Below are 20,914 nucleotides of genomic sequence, written 5' to 3'. Positions count from 1 at the left end.
TTTTATTTACTATCAGGATCCCCTGCCACGAGAGGGCTCTTCATTGTGTTACTCCTCCATTCAGCGCTTAGCACCATTTCCGCAGCATAGTAGATGTTCAGTAAATATTTGTTAGCCCAAAGGGATAAATTAATTGTGTATGTGGATTGATCATTACCATGAGTGTCCCACAGCAAATACTTAAGTCTTCACTTCCTCCTCTGTTTCGTATCTCAGAGCTCCACTGTCACTTCTCTCTTACCCCTGTGTTTATAAAATACAGTTTCTATTCTGTGGTGGTTATGTGTGTGTAAAATCTTGTCCAATCTTCACAATTCCATTTTTTTCCCATTAGAAAATCCAGGATGGTCACTCCAAGGTCCTCCTGTCACGCAATGAGTCAGTGATCTGCATCTCAGAGCTCAGGTTTCCTGGGAGCTGTAAGGTGAAGCTGGTGGCCACAACCATTGTGACTGGCACTTGGAATCTCACTGCAGTGTCCCTATTTCCAGCTGACAGGCTGAGGCAGCAGCTGTGCCTTCCTTGCTTTTATGGTTTTCTCCCACACTCCAGCTGCTGAGCTCTACAGAGGAGGAGGAGGAGGAAGAGGAGGAGGAGGAAGAGGAGGAGGAGGAAGAAGAGAAGAAGGAAGAGGAGGAGGAGGAGGAGGAGGAAAAGGAGAAGGAGGAGAGAGAGAGAGGGAGAGAGAGAGAGAGAGAGGGAAGGAGGGAGGGAGGGAGAGAGAGATTTGTTATTGCTTTTCTGATGCTTTTCGTTACTTGGTCCTTGGGGGTTTAAAGGAAGGAGGAAGAAGCCAGAGATATACAGTAACCTTACATCCCTGGGCTATGAGGTGGGAGACGCAGAGATAGAGTTATGCTGAAGCAGCAAAACTTGTCATTCCCATCTCTCTGGTGCTTGTGATAACTCCATTTTCGCTACAAGCTCCCAGAGGACAGAAGTGAAGGGTACCAGTATCCTCAGAGGCCAGTCTGCTATATACAGGCAGGTTGGGGCCATAAAGCTCAGCATCCACACTGAGCCTCAGTGCTATCATCTAAGAGATGGATGTGCAGTGCTTCACAGCCCACAGAGTTTCCACAGGGATGCAGAGACCATAAATGAGAGACTTTCATACAGTGCCTGGTACCACATGTTTTCAACAGATATTTGGTGTTCTGATGGCTCGAGCCCAGGGTCATATGCATGTTTCCTGAGCGTTCTCCTTCCAGCTCTAGCCCTAGGCCTTGAGTTATTATCTCTGTTGTTGGCTTTCTGAATGCCTAAGGTTGAGGTTTAGTCCAAATCCAAGCCATTCCAATTCCTAACTCTGATCTTTTCAGATTAACCCCATGCCTTACACAATTATTTTCCTGGGCTGGGAACAGAGGTTGTGGAGGGTGGTAGGGAGAGAAGAGAGAAGATTAATTAAGAAAGAATCATAAAAAAAATCAGTGAATCTCAAATGGATGTAATATTAAATACATAATTACTTCTCAACTTCAGTAGCTATAATATCAGAGATAAAAATCATGTCAGCTTCAATCCTTTTCTCATTGTAGATTCAGACTGCTACATTAATGACTAACTTTCTGAGCTGTGTCATTGTCTCTTGGAAACATACCTCTTTAGAGCTTGAGTATAGAAACCCTTCCAGGGCACACCCTGGAAACTCCCTATTGAGGCCTCTCCACTCCCTCCCACTGTTTTGGTCATCAGAGTGCCTGATCCCCTGTCTATTCACTCTCCTAAAATAAACAAAAACAAAGACAATTCATCTTTCAGGCAGTTTTGACTTGCCTTGTGCTTGGCCCAGGCATAGAGTTGGCTCATACTAGTATCGGCTGGATATAGCTACATGTGAATAATACCTTGGGTGTTTATTAATTCAGAAACTTCTTTGCTAATAACTCAAGGCCACCACCTTCCACTTTGAGCTTGGTCTTAAGCAAAAGGTCTCCAAATATATTGACCCTTGCTTATTTTAAACAGGGGTATTCTCTCCCAACCCTGATGCCTAGTCACTGTGGGTTAGACCCTCCATAGACATGAGGGAGGTGAGAGTCTCTGTTTAACTCTGCCTGAAACTTAGTCTGTGCCTCCTCCAAACAGAAGTGAAAGATCCTGGAGAGTTTGCCAAATACTGTGTAAGGATCATGTTCTTCTAAGTTTTCTTCTGTCATCAAGATAGCACCTGTTTCTCAGGCATTATGGTAAGGGACAAAAGGTCTAGAATTCTTGCTCATTTTACAGAGGATGGCAGGAGAGTGACTTGATGCTTCTCCTTTCCCTTGTAGATTCTCCTTCATTGTTGTTTATCTTGACTCTCACATATATTCTTCCAGCACCCCCTACTCACTTCAACCTCTTTTCCCATTCCTATGGTGACAAAGCCTGTCGCACTAGCTGCTCAGAGACCATCTTCCCCCCAAAATACCATCTTTTGACTCCACCTCTCTCCTCTGCCTGTTTTGTTTCTGTGTTCTCTGTTCTTTCTATCCCATCTATTCCTTCCATTAACCCAGACTCAGCAAACATGTCTTAAAAAGAGACTCCTCTCTTTGCTCACCCATTGCTGCATTATACCATACACTAAGTTTAAGATGGGTTGGTTTATTGATGTATAAATGCAGCCATTCAAATATGGGCCATAATCCTGGAGAATGAGAAATGAAGAATTCTGGAGCTGTCTCTGTTATCCCTCTTAGGATAAGTGTATCCTCAATCCTGAGAAAGGCCTTGAATCTTCTTATCGAGAACGTAGCAGTAATGTGTTGACTTGTTTTGCTGGAAGTATTTTTCCTTCCTAAAATTAAATCACTAGGAGCAAGCACAATACAGCAACATACATATAAACCATAATCACAAGTACTTATTAGACAAAGTACTTTCTCTTGCTATCTTGACATGCTAGAAGGCTACTAGTTTCTGATCTCTTATTTTTTAAACACCCTTGAATTTGCATCAAATCATGGATATAAGGAGAAAGTTAGTGATTTCTTGTTACCATGTGGGAAATTGCCCTCCACATTGCAAGGTAGTTGGCAAAATTCTTTGCTCTTGCCCACTAAAGGAAATGAGGAATCCAAGGAAAAGGAGAAGGAGAGGAAGCCAACTCAGTGTTGCAGCTTGCTTTGTTTCCTGGCTCCCTTCGATAGCACAGCAGTGGTTATTTTAAGTTAGAAAAAACAAATGAAATGAGGAGTGATGACGTTTAAATATCTAGGACAATAACACTATGAATTTCTTTTCCTCGTAGTTCTTAGTGCTGCCGTGTGAGCTAGGGTGAATGAGCTGAAAATGCAGATGCAGCACGAGATGCATCTGCCCATGCCTCTGTCTTCTAGCACCACTCCCTGGGAAGCAAGCTTCTCATCTGGCAAAGTCAGGGAAGGGTTCTGCAATATAAAGGCACCCCCACATTTCAATGGACCACCTCTCTAGGTCCTTCCATTCCTGCTACTCTCCTGTGTCTGCCACTTCTTGTATCACCCAGAAACTTAGGATTTAAGAAACTTCATGTCGTGTACATGTGTGTCTGCTGGGCCTTGTTGGGATTAGGACTTCCCATGAGGTCTTATCATGTGTGGCTATTGATATTGTTTTCAGTAATAATAATAATTAGAAAAATCCCTAGGATGTAATTAGGCATGTTTACTTGTATTTGTTAAGAAGGAAGAAAACCTTTTTATGCACCAAAACACATTTTGTCTCATCTCCACTTTTTCTTTATTCCAAGCAAGATAGGACCATTTCTTGTGATGCTAACTTCCAGGATCTTCTTGTTGTGGGATGTCTAGCAAATAAAATTAAAGAAGAGGCTAATTTAAACAAAATAATGGAGAGGAAGGCTGGGTAAGGGATAGAAAGTATGTTCGCTGTCACTTCGGAAGGAGGTGAGGGAGGGCTGTGTGGTGAAGTAGCTAGCCACCAGACACTGTAAACACCCTATTGTTTGTCAAAAATCATAGATCTTGTTTTATTTTAGAACACTTAAAAATGTTTCCCTATAAACTCGGAGTGCTGTGTAAGTAGGAAAGGTGTAATTGTTGTGTAAACTCCAAGGAAGCTGCGGGCTTGGCTCTTCCATTGTCTGTCTATTTAAAGAGCATGGTGCTGAGGCCTGGGGACAAAGCTCTGTCAACCAATTGTCTTCCTTGCAAGCATGAGGACCTAAGGTCTTGAGAAGAAAATAAAAATGGCAGCAAGATGGCAAGAGGGTAAAGATGCTTGTTGCCAAGGCTGATGACCTGAGTGTGATCCCTAGAATTCATGGAAGGAAGGAAATGATTCCTGTAACTTCACTCCTTGCAGGCTACCCTTTGACTAAGTAAAGAATACCACCACCACTACCACCCCCACCACCCCCAATAGCACCACCAATACCACCAATATCACCACCATCAATACCATCATCAATACCACTACCATCACCAATACTACCACCACCATCCCCACCACCACCACCAACACCACCACCAATACCACCACTACCACCACCATCAATACCATCATCAATACCACTACCACCACCAATACCACCACTACCACCAATAACACCACCACCACCACCACCACCACCACCAATTACACCACTACTACCACCACCACCACCACCAACAACAACAACCACAACAAGAGGCCAGGCCAATGAGATAGCTGAGCCTGACAACCTGAGTTTGTTCCCTTTCTACATGTGGTGGAAAGAGAGAACCAGCTCCTGCAGTTCTGATCTCTACATACATGCCACTCAGTACACATGTACACTCACCCCCCCAACCCACCCAATTAATTAAAATTTTTTAAAGAAAATAATAATAATACTAAGATGGTCATGGTGGCATATGCTTATAATCCCAGTGGGTTAGTAGAAACAAGCATATCCCTGGGACTTCCTGGTTGAATAGCCTGGCCTACTTGCTGAGCTCCAGGTCAGGAGAGACTCTGACTCAAGTACATAAAATAAAGATGGCTGTTGTCCAAAGACAGACAGCTAAAGTTGTCCTTTTACTTCCACATGTGTGAACATACCTCAGTACACACACACACACACACACACACACACACATACACACACACGCACACATACACACACACACATACACACACACACACACACACACACACAGATGCATGCATCTGTACACACATAAAGAGGCACAGGCAAAAAATAACAATAACCCAATGCCTAGACTGAGTCATGTCATTTCTGGGCTAACTCATGGGCTATGCTTGATGTCATTTGTTTCCCTGCCAGGATGATCTTCATGACAATTGTGAGACCAGCACTTCGTATCTTAATTTCTCCCTTAATTTGTTTCTTCGAACAGAAGAGCTGAAAGATTTTTTCAATCAATATTTAATCTTCCCTATCATTTATTAATGGGTGACTTTATGACAATACTATATGAGTCTCTGGTTCTATGAGAGACACAGACAGAAGAGACCACCCCCTCATAAAACTTGCTCTTATCCATAAATACATATTGGGTCCACATATAAAGTGAAGATGTAGTTGCATGGGTCTGGTATTTTTCCAAGTGACTGAACATATCATGTCATAGAATCACTGACTTGCAGATCCTTCTAACTGAATTACCTTAGTGTGAATGACATGGACACATCCACAAACTCCTTTTGTCCTCACCATTTAAAAAAAATCTCTGAAATAGTGGTATTCCAAAAGATGTTTATTATGCACTTATTACACTCTGTACTTTCCTTGTTAAATCCGATATGGCCCCAGCAATGAATAACAGATCTTTTGAGCACTGTGACTCAGACTCGGCATCAACATGATTCTATGAGCTGTGCTGGCTGATGGAAACACACCCCGCTCTCATACCTCTGCCATTATGCTTCAGCAGGATACTTCATCAGATTCAAACTCACACTAACTATGGGAAGGAGCCTTTTGCCTCTTTCCCCCACTGAGTCTGGGGACATATTAGGATCCATCAGCAGTTCCTCTGATATTTTGTCTAAAGCCCTTCCCTTGCCTTGGATACTGGCTAACATTTTCCACTGGTCAGAAACTTTGTTTATACAGCTGATCGAGTTAACAGTCCATCTCCTCTGCTCCAGTTCTACCGTCACCATAACAGGGGTTGGCTGTTTAACTTGGCAGAATCGTGCCAGTAATATGTGATAACCAAGTTGTGTAGATGATCAATTCATTTCCCTCAGAACTTACTCCAATAAATAAAGCCACCGAGCTTCGTGATGGAGTTGCTGCCTCAGTAGAGGCACACAATGTAGACTAAAGGCTGTGGATAGGGACTTTCAGACATCCTGATTGGCAACCAGAGAATTATCCTATTAATTGTGATTAATTGTGCCCTAAAATCCACACACTTCAGCTTTCTCAGGAGCTGTAACTCAGTTTTCTATGGTACATATATTAGAAATGTTAGGCCAGTAAAAGCTTCCTTTGAAAAAGTTCTGGGCTAAAAGGAGTTCAAAGACCTAGCTGCTGGCATGTCATATTGGCTGCCCCTTGTCCAACTCCCACCTATGTATGTTTAAATGCACATGTGGATGAGCTTTAGTGAGTCATCACAGTCTTTATGTTGATGTACACAGTAAACTCAGCGGAGAATCAAAATAACCGAACCTCATTTAAAATGTTTCCCCTTTCTGAGGGAGAAAGATGAGTTCTCTGAATGAAAACGCATAAAACACAGTGGGGAATTTATCAATAGAATTTAAACTCACAGAGATAGACCTGCCTCTGTCTCCCCAGCACGGTGATTGAAGATGTGCACCACCATTTTTGTCAATAGACTGCAAGATATAATTTTAAATGAAAATATTTCTAATGGACAGAGAAAGCTTTCTCATTGACAATGTATGGCTTGAGGCCATCATGCAACCTACCTTTTGTTGCAATAGAAAAGAAAAAAGGGTTATGCCTCTTTCTAAATGGCCAATTAGCAGGAGGACCAAGAAGAACATTGTGTATTGGGGGGCGCACTCTTTTAAAGTCTAAGTGTTAGACAATGTGGGATGGGGTAGTACCTCAGTCAATAAGGCATTCTCGCCTTTCAAGCACAAGCACCAGAGTCCAATTCTCCAGAACCCATTCAAACAAAAGGCAAGCATGACTTAATAATAGCCAGTGCTGGGAGATGGAGAGAGGTGGGTCCCTGTGGCTTGCTGGCCAGCTGGCCTAGCCTACTCAAGCAAGATCCAGGCTAGTGAGAGACCCTATAAAAACAAGATGTATAGTGCTGACATATAAAGTAGACTTCTGGCACGCGCGTGCGCACACGCACACACAAACACACACACACACACAAGCACACATTCACAGGCATGTTTTCTCACACAAACAAGCACACACACACAACTACATTTATACACAGGGCATAAAACACCTAGCAGACTAATCCCTAAATTGCCAAGTGAGCAAAGGTACACTGTGGAGCCCAGAGATCCCATTCAAAGTGAACATTAAACAGTGTTGACTCTGTAGTGAGGTTGGTTCTCTTTAGTTCTCGCTCGCTCCCTCTCCCTGATTTCTCCAAGAAAAGCCTGTTTGTGATGCAGTTTGCACCCTTCCTCAGCACCTCCCTAATGCTTGCTCTGCTTCCTTGTCTGAGAAAGAGAGAAATAGCTGTCCACAGAACCTTGGCCAAAGTGTGTGTAACTAGATTGTTATAAGAGTGTGTTTTAGTTTTCTCTGCTCGTGTTTTTGTAGCAAATACCTTCCTGACAAGTAGAAGTGTCAGGAATTGCTGCTTCCTCTTAATAGCAGCAATACAAAACTTCACTTTTATGCAAATTGATGTGGAAAAAAGGGCACTTTAAAGGAAAATAAGCAAAATATGAGTGATATTTAATTTGACAAATTGTGGACATGATATGAATGTGATTGAAGTAAGAAGTCATACATCCTAATTTGTCCAAAGCAGGCTAAGCCTCAGGAGTGCTTGTTTTGGAAGTAGTTAAGATTTTCTTTTTAAATGTAGTGTTTTATTACTCACAAAATTCTTAACCCGTACAAGGAAACAACAGAAATAAAGGAAGAAATTTGGAATTTTAACCATTCTGACAAACCCATTTGTTAAGGGAATCTAGGTACTGGAGGTTGAATCTCACTTCAACCTTCTGAACAATGAACATGAAAAATACACACACACACACACACACACACACACATACACACACACATACACACACGTACACACATACACACACATACATATACACACACACATACACACACACATACACACGGGGGGGGGATGAGGAAAGAAGGGAAGAAAAAAGAAGTGGTGTCCACTGGTTAGAGAGAGACACCCTGCCCCAAAGTCCAGTTTGTCTCATTACTTTTAGATTGGAACACACAAGCAGTCTATCAACTGCTTCCAGAACAGACTTCGACTTGTGCTGAAAGATATTTTGCCTTGGCCTCGGGAGACCACATGAACCCACAAATAGTTACAATTTGGAAGAAGTTGCAGATAAGCTAATCCCTTGTGATCCAAGTCCTCTCCTCCATATTCCCTCTCTTTCTTGTGCACACATGTGCACACACACACACACACACACACACACACAGAGATACACAACCACATACAGAATTCTCAACTCATGTCAGAGTTCTCATCATGTAATATTTTGAGGTGGGTTTTTAAAAATGTTGTTTCTGGAAGTATCTGTGTGAGTTCAATTTAGGAAAAGTGTGGAAAGCAAGATGACACTCAAGCAGCTTGGAAGCCTGTCTTGTTGCATATAGTGTTTGGCTAAATGAAATACCCAAGTTAATGATTTCTGCTTGTTAATACAAAATTCTGGCTTCAAGTGAGGAAGGGCTTGGAAAAGAAACAGCAGTAAAAACATGACTAGATTCGTCTTCATTCCTCCCTAATATATTCAATTCCAACCCCTGGAAAACTCACCCAACTGCACTGTAGTCTCTCAAGCTGCCTCTCCAGAAAGTTACCATCTTTAAGACTGATGTGGCTTCCCACCCCCTTACAGTTTCCTAGTCTGTGTTTATATAATTATTGTCGCAAATTTAGATATGTGACACTTTAACACCATATTACTGCACTTTAAGGGAAGCCACACCCTCTGTGCGGTTCTTCTTCCCTGGGTGTAGGACTCTGATTCCCAGCAGATGTTCATTGGTGTTACGAAATGGCTTCAGAATGCTGGAGTCAGATGGAGCACAGAGGCGAGAGCCAATTATGTCATATGGTGTCAATGCCCAGTTACGACACTAATATAACCAGCTTTTTATTATTTTTTAATTTTTTGCTTCTAATGACTTCCATATATCCTTCAGGGCTCCTTCCAAAAAGCCAGATTGGACCTGTCCTTATGGTTTTTACCTAAGGAGGACAAGACATTGCCCATGGCCTGTTTTGTAGGTGCGTCAGAAATGTCTGCAAAAAGTGAAGCAAAAGTAAAAACAAAATCCTCTACAATAGCTGAGTCACAGCTGACTCAATCTGTGTCTAGATTGTGGGTTTCTAATGAGTGTGTATAGAACGGCTCACTTGAATGTATGGCTTCACAGTTCTCTATCCAGCTTAATTATCTTCATTTTTTTTCTCTCATTCTCAGAGATTGGAACTACGCATATCTGTGACCCCTCCCCAAACATAAAATAGTACCTCTTTCACTCTTTTAATTCCTACCCCAGTCTGAAAACATAATTATTTTAAAGCTACTTTAGGTTGACATAACAAAGATACATTTGTAAAGATTTCATTTATTTTCTTGGCTATTGTTTATTAGATGAGAGCAGGGTTAGCTGAAAGTACCTCCACAAACCAAAGCTGATTGCATGGTTTTGTTTCTTTGTTTTGGAGACATGGTTTCATGTAGGCCAGGCTGGTCTGGAGCTCATTTACATAGCTGAGAATGGTTTTAAATATCTGATCCTCCTGACTGGACTTCTCGAGTGCTGGGATTATAGTTGTATATTGTCATACCTGGTTTTCTGGACATTCTAAGCAAGCATTCTATGAACTGAACTCCATCTCTATCTCAGTGTGTGGCTTTTGTAAATAAGGTCTCATTGGGACATAGCCACACCCATTAGTTTCTAAATCACTAGTTTAACAGATCAGGACAAAGTTAAATGGTCACTTCAGTAGTCCATAAATATAAAGTCATTACTCTATGGATTCTGTAAAATACATTTTCTGGTCCCTAGCACATGGTTGAGGGAATTCTAGAGGTGCATGGGAGTAAAAACATTTGTGGTTTTCTCAAGTTCTAGGTAAAATGTTTGCCAATTCCAAATTTGGCTTTCTGTTGACTCACACATGCACAGGCTTGCCTTTATAAAAGTCCTAATGTAGCACGAGAGATAATATGTTAGTTCATTAATATTAATTTTCACTCCCACTGTTTTATTGGTAATGAAAGTAACTATAATTGTCACATGGAGCTGCCCTTTCTCATTCAGCAAGAGGATAATCTTTCCCAGGATTGCCCAAGTCGAACACAAAGAAGATGCTTTGCATCAAGATTTGGCCAGATGTATGAACGTCACTCAGCAAACCAATTTGTACCATTCTCTCCACCCTTCCTAAGTAGTTAAGTTTCAAATAACAACATCAAAGCACCTCAGAAGGGCTTGTGTGAACTGTACCCATTTAAGTGCTAGGCCATCTCCCAGCAGGGGCAGCAAAACATTGTCCCCATGTCATGGGAATGTGACCCTTGCAGATCTGGCTTGCCAGGACTCTATTGCTGCAGGAATAAGTTATAAGCTAAGGAGGGTCTCCCCACATCCCTGAATTCCTGCTTCTTAAATATGTCACTCAGATTCCCTGTCTCCAGTCACTCAAATCCTAGGCTAGGCACTATACTTTAGGGACAACTGTTCCTTAACATACCAGGTGCAAGAGGGTCCCAAGACATGACACTGGGAAGAAATAAAAGAAAATTTGTCCAAGCAACCATTCACATCACTGAAGAGAACAATTAGTAATCATCACGGTACCTCTGATGTGCCAGGTTCTTAGTTAATTCTTTTTTTTTTAATAGCAGCTGATCACCCTATTTACATAACCACAACCCAAGAATATACCATTATGCTCTACAGTTATTCACAAGGGAACCAAGGCTCAGCAATACTTAGTAATCAACCCCATGTTACACAGCTAGTATGAATTCCACAGATGGTATCCTTTAAACTTGTAAGAGGCCATTTGGGAAGCATTGAGTCTCTTAAGAAATACAAGTTCACTCATGACATAGAGGTACCCTCTTGATTTAGAAAGCCACTCTTTAAAGGAGTTGGGCTGGGCAACCTGAATAAGGGGATTTGTGGTTTCCTCGTAAGGATCGTCTTGTTCCATCACAATATTGGTGATGAAATCGGGGCTGGTCTTTGGCATCTAAGGATTAAGGCTTCCCTGATGAGACTTGCTTCTACATCCAAGCAGTAAAAGAGCTATCAGAGATAGCTCTTCAAGAGATCAGCTCAGATGAGGATACCCAGCAGTACCCAGCTATTTAGAGGAAGGAAGCAGACTGGAGTCTTTGGCTCCAATGGGAAATGCCTCCATTTTCCTCAAAGACCTTCATCTGAAGACCTAGGGGTTTATGATTCCTGCAGAGTACATGTAGTGCAGTCAGGGAAATGAAATGTGGGGGAAGGGATCAAATAAGAAACAGGAAGAACACACACACACACACACACATACACACACCATGTATGAGATGGCTCAAGGAGACTCTTAGAGAACAAGCCTAGAAGTTGATTAAGAGTGGATGTTGCTCACACTTCCAGGATCTTTGAGAGGGCACTGGCTGTGGCTCATTCTTTAAACACCATGTTTTATTGCCAGGCCTCTTGCTTCTGCTCTCTCAGGAGAGCTGATTTCCAACGAGCCAGAAAAACAGTTCTAGGATCCTGAAAGTAGTGATCAAGAAAGCTCCAGGGACTTGGAAGAGATGTCTGAACCTCAAGAAGAGTTTCTATGCAGAAGGGAGAACAACACAGAATACCCATCTTTGCCCCCCTATTACTCATTAACATTATTGCATTTCAGGATAGTTATTATTGGCAATGATCATGTGCTGTATAGATGTCCCCAGGTGTTGTTTGCAATACTTCTGACACATCTCACTAAATCACCCTAGGGACACTACCAAATTAGTTCTATGACTCTACTTATTTTGGAAAAGAACTTCCCTTTCCCAAATGCTACCCGTTGTCTTGTCACAGATGGTTTTTCATACCTGAGATCACCTCAGCAGTGTACCATTCAAACAGGAATTAGGAGATGAGTACGAAAAGATAAAAAAGGTGTTCTGAATGACTGCTTAACATTATTTTGCTACTAATAACTTAGGATGAGGTTAACATATTGAATTTGTCAGATTAAGTAAACTGTTAGCAGAATTACCTACCTGTGGTTTTCATGCCTAGTTTGGTTACTAGAGAATGTTAAACTATGGGCCATGAGTGATAGCTCTTGGTCTGCAAGTAGGAGAACCTGAGTATCCCAGTCCCGTCCATTGTTAGCTATGTGATCTAAGACAAATTATGAAATTTCATAAAACATCAGCTCTATCATCTTTAAAATAAAAACAGAAATAGGGCTTTTAAAATCTTGTAATAGTTGCTGTTGCCTGTCACCCCAGTTTGTTTGTTTGTTTAGTTAGTTATTTGGTTAGTTTAGGAGGTGAGATTCACAGTCCTGAATTTCCCTGGCCACCTCGTTTAGCCAATTCACAAGCTTCTGGTTCACTAACAATTATTGTCCCAAAATATTTGAGTACTCATGCAAAGGCCAGTCAGACCAGATGGCCAGTGTCTTTCTCTGGCATCCACAAGCATGCTCATGATCATGTGTACTTGTATTCACACCCATGTGCATGTCTTACACACATACAAGGAACACACACACACACACACACACACACACAAGAGAGAGGGGGATTAAATCACATTTGCCTCAGGATACGCTTTGCATTCCGTTTGTTTCTGTCGGCAAACTACAACATATGTGGCTTATAGTTAGATGACTAGCAGAGCAGACTTCAAACCCAGGACCATTAGTCCCTAAAGCTGTGCCTCATTCCTTCTGAACTCAAGCTGGCTACTGGGTACCAGACATCTCATGGAACTTCTATGTAATGTCTCACTGAATCATGGGTTAAATGATATCAATTACTCACATTTATGAATGATGTTATAATGTTACGTAAGACTGGAAATATGATTGTTTTTATTTTAAAGATGAGCAAGTTGGGTCTTACCAAAAAATTCATAATTTATAAATTCATGAATTCATAATTTGTCCTAAGCCACCTAAAGTACAATTGACGAGAGTGGAGTTTGAATCTACCCTTCCTTGAAGATGGTTGTGACAGATCCTCCTTACTGAGCTGCTGTTTATGTTCACTCATGACCAAGCTCTTCCTAGCACTGAGTTATCTGCCTAATGAATGTGGAATGGTAGTTCTTGTTATGACTGAATCCAGTGATGCTCATCCTGGGGGGGGGGGTTGCATATCAGATCTCCTGCCTATCAGGTATTTACATTAGGATTCATAACAGTAGCAAAACTACAGTTATGAAGTAGAAACAAAATAACTTCATGGTTCAGGATGACCACAACATAAGGAACTCTATTAAAGGGTCACAGCATTAGGAAAGTTGACAACCACTGATTTAATCTAAGAACAGCAAACAAGAACCTATATGTCAAATGTGACTTCCTTATCTTTTAATAAATATATATATTTAAATATGTACTTACTTATAGAAATATTTAAGTATAGTTGTAATGTCTTTATGTATAAATTTTTATATAAAATATAAAATACAATTTATATATACATATATAAAATTGTATATATAAATAAATAAACTAGTTCATGTTTGTGATGTGATCATCTTGTCTTCCAACTGAATTAGATTAAAAAGACCTAGGGGATTGGTACCATGCACCTTTGGGTGTGTTAGTAAGGACACTTCCACAGAGAGTTAGCTATAAATGGTACAAGAGCAGAGAGACCTGAGTGGAGAACCAGGGTGGAAGAGAACAGGGGAAGTTGACTAGCACAATCTCCCTCTTCCTCTCTCCTCTTCCCTCTATCTCCCTCTCCTTTTGCTTCTTGTCTGGAGATGATTGAGCCTCTCTGCCTCATACCCCTCCTCAATCTCCCACCACTGACAATGATGTTCTCACTATGGACCCAGAGTCAGCAGAGCTAAGGGCAAAACACCTAGAGTTCTGAAACCTTGAGCCAGAATCTAACTTTCTTCTCTTTTTAAATTGGTCACATTTCATCACAGCAACCTGAAGACCTAAACATCAAAACCCTGATTGTTGCTTATATACTTAAAGCCAATGGGTGATTTTGCACAAACATGGAGCTGACTAATTCCAGCAGAAAACACCCACCCCAGCCAGACTAAAGCACTTCCCATGAGTTCTTTGCTTATCATTCATCTAATGTGTTTGGGGATCTTATTTGTCTTTCTGTGTGACTCTGAGTACCTACAAGTGTGGCCTTCTTAATCATAGAGTGGGTGTGTGATTGGTGGGGTCAGGTGGCTAATCAATGATGTCTGGTACTCACTGGTGTATCTAGGGACTGCTCATGTAGCACACATCTCAGTCACTCCATCTTTCAAGGATTTTTTTTCCACCACTACTTCCTTTCCTAATGTTACTGGACTAGTAACATGTGGGTTGTAGTTTGCTTAAAATATGCAGGGATTTTTAAATAGGGAGAAGATAAGTTTGGCAAAAAAACAAAAAAACAAAAAAACAAAAAACAAAAAACAAAACAGCACTTAAATACTTAGTGAGCCATGTTGGGTTCTTTGTGCTGCAGTAGGGTGACCTTGCACTCTATAGAGAGATGGTTCTCACAAAATTCACATTGGTTTCAGGACATCAGGACTCTTCATACTTAAGTAAAACCAACAGCAGTGAGTGATGTTGGCCTCACTGTGGTTTGTGGAAGAAATGGACAACCAAATCTATGTTAAATAAAGGTGGCAACCCAAGGATATCTTGGGACAATTAGCTGCAGGAATGATCACTTGAGGAAGCCATGTGCCATTTCTAACAGCTTGACAGCAGCCACCAGTTCTGAGTACCTCTGATGTTCTAGAAGATTTTCTTTCTTCCTTCCTTCCTTCCTTCTTTCCTTTCTTCCTTCCTTTCTTCCTTCCTTCCTCTTTCTTTCTTTCTTTCTTTCTTTCTTTCTTTCTTTTTAAAATTTATTTATTTACTTTACATCCCAATCACAGCTTCCCCTTCTTCTGCTCCCAGTCCTTCCCTTTCACCTCCCCTTGCCCCATCCCCTTCTCCCTTTCTCCTCAGAGAAGGGGAGGCCTCCCATGAATATCAACCCACCTTGGCATATCTGGTTGTAAGTCTCTGCATCTGTTTCCATCAGCTGTTGGCTGAAGTCGCTCAGATGACAGTTATACTAGGTTCTTGTATGCAAATATAGCAGATTATCTTTAATAATGTTAGGGGTGAGCTCTTTCCCACGGCATTGGTCTCAAGTTGAGCCAGTCCTTGGTTGGTCATTTCCTCAATCTCTGCTCCATCTTTATCCCTGACTATCTTGTAGGCAGGACAAATTGCAGGGTTGAAGATGTGAGTGGGTCTAGAAGCTTTTCTAAGTATCTTTTACTTTGATCTCACTTAGACCCCTCAAACCACTGGAGATGGGTCCTAGCATTGTCTACATTTCCATTTGAGGAAGCTAAGAATTATAAAATTTAAATGATTTTTCCCTCAGGCCATACAACTGGTGGACAGCAGATAGAGGGTATAAAGAGCCCAGGTCCAGGAGTAGCCAACTCCAAGGCCTGTGCCTCCTGCTAGGATTCTGCACAGGGTACCTCATAAACTTCATGGATTCAATTTCCCACACCATATGACCTACAGGAATGTTGGGTGCACAGTAAGCACTCAATAACTACTCATTTGCTGTGGTAGATTTAGAAATAAATCTTAAACCACTTTGTTGTAGGCATCATGAAGGGAATATAGTGGAGGTTCAAGATAAATGTACTTAAATTCAACTTATCAATTAACAAAAGGTGTGATATGATCTCAACCACCATCTCTATATTCTCGAAGATTCCAATCTCATGTAAGTTCTGTCCTTTTTTATTCAATTTGCTTACTCATACTTTATTGCTTGAAATTCTTTACTGCAGGAAATTTTATTTTTCTGTCTTATACTTCTGTCTCATTTACTTTGCCCTCTTCTTCCCAAATCCCAAACCTCACAAAGAGTATCCATAGTGTGAAAGAGATTTCTTAAACCACAGGGGTGATGTAACTCAATGCTTGTTCTTTCCTGCTTCTCACACAGAATGTTGGATATGAGTGAGATTTTAAAAAATTGGTTTTCAAATGTGATGAAACGTGTGTCCTTTTCACCAGAACAAAACAACCCCTCCTGCAGAAGCTGCCTTCCTGATGTGCTTCCCTCCCAACGATGAGGAAATCTGTGCATTGAGCCATAACCTCCCAACATGTAGAGCATGAGAGGGAGCTGTGGATTGGAAGAACTTCGATGCGTAGGATGGATTGACTGGCCTCTTGTTCAGGCTCCCGGGAGTATAGTTGAGGACATGGCTTCTATTTAAATGGGCAGTAGCCCAGTAAAGTTTGATTGCCATCCAGCTGATACAGGGGAGGAGGAAGGATGGGGGGCTTACCATGAAGAGTGTTTGTGTTGGAGTGTTCTCAGCTAATTGCCATCAATTACTGAAGAGTCAGATCTTGGCCAGAGGTCCCCCTTTCCACAAAGTATGTCATTCTGTGTTCACAGAAATGCAGCTTACCGTCCTGCAACTAAATTAAAACTGGTTCCTCCAAATTAAAAGCAGGCAGGACAGATGTGAAGGGAAGAGATGGAGGCTCACATCTTTTGTGAATCAGCTAATCATGGTGCCAGGACTTGAAATCAGTTTTTCCTATAGTGGCCTCAACTGTACCACACCTATGTAAGCTATGCTAAACGGAGTGGAAATCACATTTTGCCACATATTTTCTTTCCGTTGTCCAGTGGAGGAGGATAAAGAGCTATATTTGGCCCAGGCTCCAAAGCACTGGGTGTGTTCCTATGTGTATGTGTATATGTGTGTGTGTGTGTGTGTGTGTGTGTGTGTGTGTGTTATAAATGTGTTCATATGTGTACGAAATTATGAGTGCATGTGTGTGTGGAAGCCAGACATTGACATCAACAGTCTTACTCTGCTGTTCTTCAGCTCATTTGTAGAGACAGACTTTCTCACTGAATCTGGAGCTCATGAATAAGACTAGACTAGAAGGCCAGCAAGATACTGGAGTCCCCTACCTCCATCTCTCCAGTTCTGAGCTTATAAAAGCTTGAAGCTCTGCCTGATATTTTATGTGGATACTAGGAATCCAAATGCCAGTTCTTATACAAATGAGCCATCTCTCCAGCCCCCAAGCATTCTTACCATGGAAATATAGTGCTAGCATAGAAAGATGGGCAAGCCCACTCAACTATAGGGACCTATTTGGGACATAAGATGGTAGATGAACAGTACATGATATTGTTCCTAAACTCTAGAGCCTGTGTTCTTTGGGGATGGGACATGGTATTTGAATGTTTTTTTTTAAATGAGGATTTTAGTATTCATAATAAAAAATATCTTAGTTTTCATTTATTGGGTGATTTTAAAACCTAAAATCTTCAAGCATGATTACTGATACATGGCTTGACTATCTTCAAAGGACCAACTGTGATGAGCAGCATTCTTCACAGAGTCACCTGCAGGGCTACTCTCTGCCTCTCCTGGTACATTTTGCATCTCATCCCTGTGTGCTCAGGGATTCTGTTTTGTCTTCCATTCCTTCACTCTCCACATTGTCGTCCACTTCAAGATAGTCTGTCTGCTGCAGTGATTTCGTAGTGATTCTTTAAAAAATGTTTATTGTTTTATATGTGCATGTGTGTGCCTGAGTGTAGTCTGTGCACCACATATGTGCAGGTACCCACAGAGGCCAGACGAGGGCATTGGGTCTCCTGGAACTGGAGCTATACACTGTAAGAAAGGGATTGATTGAGGTAGTGTGGAAATAAAATAAGAGACTGACCTCCACAGAAGCAAATTGTCTAGAACGATGAAGAGCAACAGTGTCTCTGAAGGAGTGGAGACTCTATCCAAGTACATGAGGCTTCAGTGTTTTGTTGGACAGAAAAGGGAATTCTGGGGCAGGAAATTTATCTGTAGATTTGTTCTTTGTAGTCTCAGGGCTGAATAGTGCCAGTGGATACTCTTATCACATGTTGATTTCTGGTTGGGATTGTCCCAGCTCCGGACTGCAGATATACTCATTACTATGTTAGTTTTCTTGTCAGGCAAGTGTTTTTATAAGTTTGTGAGTTGGGAATTGTTGATTTGAGGCTCCTTGTTTTAGGCCATTAACCCTTCATAGGCAGTTACGAGGCAGACTCCTGATGTGGGTACATGGAACCACACCCAGATCTTCTGCAAAAGCAGCAAATGCTCTTAACCACTGAGGCAACTTTATAATCTGTCTTTTAAAAATTATTTCATTATATTTATGTATTTATTTGGGTGTGTGCATTTGCATGTGCATCTGTGCTTCTCTGTGTGTGTATTTGCATGTATTGTGTGTGTATGTATGTGTGTAGTGTGTGTACACATGTGCTTGGAGGTCACAGGACAATTTAACTTGCAGGAGGGTCTTTTCTCTTTTCCTCATGTGGGTCCCAGGCATTGAATTCATGTCATCAGACTCAGGGCAGGTATACTTAACCATTAAGTGATTATGTGAAGTTTAATAGTTTGTAGCCCATTGTGTGAATATTAATACAATTTACTTCAAATCATTTTTTTTATCACTACCAAATAAGTGCTTTAGGGCTAGGACCAGAGCTTAGTTGTAAATGTGTTTGCCTTAAAAACCTAGAACCTGAGTTCAATCCCTCAAACCTATGTTAATAATAATAGTGATGATGATGATGATGATGATGATGATGATGATGATGATGATGATGATGATGATGATGATGATGAGCTAGGCAGGGTGATTTGGGCCTGTAATCCTACTGCTGGAAAGGGAAAGACACACAGATTCCTGTAGCTGGTTCCCAGCCATTCTAATCTATTTGCTAAGATCCAGGCTAGTAACAGAAACTGTATCCAAAAGCAAACAAACAAAAAGGTAAACATCACCTACAAGGATGCTTGTGGTTCACCTCTGACCTCCCCTCACAGGTAAACACAGACATGTACACACATTCTCCTCCCCTACTTCTATCATTTTCCATCTGCTTCCACCTCCCTTACACTCTAACATTCCCTCCCTGGGGTAATAATTAATCTACTCCATCTATGGCATCTCCTCTATATTTTATGGACATAGATGTCCATTTTCTGCAGATAGACTTGGATACTAAGCAGACTTTTGTCTGCTCTTCCTCCTCAGCATGTGTTTGCAGCTCCTCCTTGTTGGATTAAGCATCAACATTTAGTAATATTCCATTTTTATGAGTATGCCATAACCTATTTGTCCATTCACAAACATGGTGAATATCTAAGTTATTTCCACTTTATTACTGTAGTGTTATAATGGTCATTCATGGATAAGGGTTTTTTTTACAAGCATAACTTTTCATTTCTCTGAGGTATAGAGCTAGTGGTTGAATTGTTCATTAGTACAAACATCCTGTGTTAGATATTTCAAGGAATCGTATTTTTGATCTACCGTTATCCATCAGCAATCCCTTAATTCTCAGCTAAAATGTAAATTCCTAAGAAATATATTCCTGTCACTCTATTCTATTGACTCAAGTACCTCACTTAAATGCCTCTCATAACTCACTCTGTCTTGTCCTTCAGTGACGTGTTCCAGGCAGTTCTTATGCTTTTATGTAATAGTAATCCGATACACCTCTAACCAGAGGTGTATAGTCTGTCATATTAAATGGCCCTTTGCATCATCACTGGCTCACCAGAATTCATGCTAATAAGGTACTATGGTAGCCAGCTTGTAAGAGGCCCAGAGTCCACTATCCATAAGCAGTCCTTGTAGGCAGTGGTTCTCAACCTGGGGGTCACAGTACCAGCAGACCTCTACCTCTAAAGATATTAACATTATCACTATGACAGTAGCAAAATTATGAAGTTATGAAATAGCAACAAAACTAATTTTATAGTCAGGGGTCACCATAACATGAGGAATTGTATTAAAGGGTCACAGCATTAGCAAGAACTTTACACTGTTCTTATGTAATACCATTTCCATACGTGTGAGCTTGACTTATTAGTTTCTAGCTAACAGGGATACTATAATCATTATTGTCTCTGTCTTTTTTTCTCATTCATGACTTGCTTGTGGGGGAGACCAATGATTTCCACAAAATGATGTTATCCACTTGATGTGGAAGCAAGGCTTCTTCTCAACTGCCACACCAGGCAGCTGGTCCACACCTTGAGTTCTCAGATAACTACAGCTTCAGGCCTCATATTGATAGTAGCCTTATTATGGATCCAATTCTAATTGTGTGAGAATAAATGCTTATGTTTTAAGTGACCAAATTTTGAGGGAAACTTGTTATGGAGAAATAGACAGCAAGTTATGCTGTGTAGAACCTACTAGTAGCAAAGGATAAGGGAAAACCACAATGGCAAGTAAAGGAATATGGGCCATGGGCTTGGCAGGAAGGAAGATATCAACTTATATCTATGGATATCTAGATGATTTGTGCTGTATGGGCTACATGTCCTTTAACTCGTATGTGTAAGTTCTAGTTTCCAGTGTTTGCAACAGAAGCCTTCACAGGATAATCTGGTTTAGATTAGCTCGTGATGGTAAATCCCACAGGATGGAATTAATATCTTATAGGAAGAGAATGATGGAGTTCCTTCATTTCCCTCCAAGTATGCTCACACAAGGAAAGGCCACATGGTTACACAACAAGAAAC

The sequence above is a fragment of the Mastomys coucha genome, unplaced genomic scaffold (genome assembly GCF_008632895.1).
Source record: "Mastomys coucha isolate ucsf_1 unplaced genomic scaffold, UCSF_Mcou_1 pScaffold5, whole genome shotgun sequence".
Taxonomy (NCBI): domain Eukaryota; kingdom Metazoa; phylum Chordata; class Mammalia; order Rodentia; family Muridae; genus Mastomys; species Mastomys coucha.
Note: the sequence above shows the minus strand (reverse complement) of the source record.